General features: G+C 31.1%; 1 non-coding gene across 1 annotated transcript; it reads left to right on the top strand.

Annotated features, from left to right (window-relative positions):
* The first annotated feature begins 273 nt into the window (after positions 1-273).
* Positions 274-345, top strand: Trnae-uuc (transfer RNA glutamic acid (anticodon UUC)). The gene has a single exon. It is a non-coding gene; the product is annotated as a tRNA-Glu (tRNA).
* The last annotated feature ends 1827 nt before the right edge of the window (positions 346-2172 follow it).

Below are 2172 nucleotides of genomic sequence, written 5' to 3'. Positions count from 1 at the left end.
TTTAAACAGTAATTTGAATTTAACTTGTTATAGGTATGTTTTCATTTTGACTACAGTAATGATAAGTAGTAAGTGCTTTATATTATGGCTTTTGTCTACTTTGTTTGAACTAAATCATTAAATATAAATGTAACTGCTTATAACGGTATAAATTTTACAAAGTAGATTATTTCGTCATAATTTATTAATATACCTACATATAAATGGTTGATATAAATTTAGTATTTGGTACTTCAAAATGAAATAAATACAAAATTCAACTATTATGTCAGGTCCCGTATGGTCTAGTGGCTAGGATACCTGGCTTTCACCCAGGAGGCTCGGGTTCGATTCCCGGTACGGGAAATCCTTTTTTATTACGATAATTAATTTTTTATCTTACAAAACTCTATCTAAATATTTTTTTTGTAATACATAAATGTTTTCAGATAATTTCTTTTGTTTTTAGTATGATGAAAATACCTAAAATGTTTCGTATGTAGAGAGACAAAACGACACTGCTTCAAATTGGTGTTAATTATTATCACAGAGTCATATAACTATTATTCTATTAAGAGTTCCTATATGACCTGCGTGGGTGGCAACCATAATTCACTTTTATAGAGCAACGTTGAAACTGTTGACTTCCGTTATCCAATAAAGCTTTCTCAAACAAAATAGTATCTCTGAGATAGGGCTGAGCTGTTGATAATTAATACAAACCTCTCATGGTTCAATGATTACCGTTTACGAGTTGTACCGTTTGCTTATTGATGATTTACAGGTTATGTTCAATTTCTTTCACTAATACGAGGAGCTCACATTTGAATATAAAAACTTATAAAATAATTAAAACACACGAAGTAAGAAAACAACTTAATTTTAACATCAATTAATGATTAATGTAACATTATGTGTGTATCCGATATTTAAGTTTTATACTGTGTATAAAAAAAAATGTTTTTTTTGTTATATTCTGAATGAAAACATTATATGCCATCCGTGTCATGTACAACATAATAAGAGGCGGGAAGTACAAAAATGAAATATAGTTTAGAATGAAACTTGCAGTCGTTTGACGTAAGTTTTGGTACGAAGTATAATCCGGCTAAGTTTGAAAGCGAACAGTTGCTTAAAACGTAGGGGATATCGGCCATCACCGTTTTTTGCAAGATTATAGCCGTCATCTGTCAGTCTATCAATAACTGCAAGTTTCATACAATCGAGTGAATCGCTGTTTTCTTAGAGAGTATAATAAAAAAAGACTTGACTGCAAGATCTTAGTCACCAGGTCATAAAATCAAAAAAAAAAAAGAGTTTCGCTAGGCTGAGCCATTTCATATTGATCAATTTAACAAGGTTTTCTTTACATAAGAACATCATTGGATTTAACAAAATAATTTTTCAATGGTTTTCTAACTTGTGTTGCTCGCTCGCTCGTAGATGAAAATATTGACTTTAATATAATGTGCACTTAAAAGTATAAAAATAATTGCGTATTTTTATACAATCTAATTATAATTAATTAATATTCTAGTTACGATCATTGTTATTTTTGGAAATCAAAATCAAAATCGGTTCACCAAGTTTTGAGGTAACAATCATAAAAAAAAATTACCGACGACTTGAGAACCTCCTCTTTTTTTTAAGTCGGTTAAAAAAATACTTACGATACAATAAATTGCTAATGATAATATACAATAATAGTTATTTAAATAGCAACAGCTCTATAACGAAGTCTTACTTTTTTAAGCCAATCATTTTATCAACAAAAAATTCTTGCCTAACCATTTTAATCAGTTGAGTAATCATATATTATATATTTGGTGTCTATTTAAACGACTAATGTAATATGTAGGTATCTATATAAAATAACATATTTTTATATCTGTATTTTGGCTCCGAAATCAGCTGTAGGCTTGTTAAAATTGACTACATCAGGATATTTGGGGATCGGTCTTTTTTTTATGAAAAAGGAGGACAAACGAGCGTACAGGGTCACCTGGTGTTAAATGATCACCGCCGCCCTCATTCTCTTGCAACACCTGAGGAATCACAGGAGCGTTGCCGGCCTTTAAGGAAGGCTTACGCGCTTTTATGAAGGTACTCATGTCGTATCGTCCTGGAAACACCGCACAAGGAAGCTGATTCCACAACTTTTTAGTACGTGGAAGAAAGTTCCATGAAAACCGC

The sequence above is a fragment of the Leptidea sinapis genome, chromosome 8 (genome assembly GCF_905404315.1).
Source record: "Leptidea sinapis chromosome 8, ilLepSina1.1, whole genome shotgun sequence".
Classification (NCBI taxonomy): domain Eukaryota; kingdom Metazoa; phylum Arthropoda; class Insecta; order Lepidoptera; family Pieridae; genus Leptidea; species Leptidea sinapis.
The sequence above is the reverse complement of the archived record's forward strand: the minus strand, read 5'-3'. Positions and strand labels throughout refer to the sequence as shown.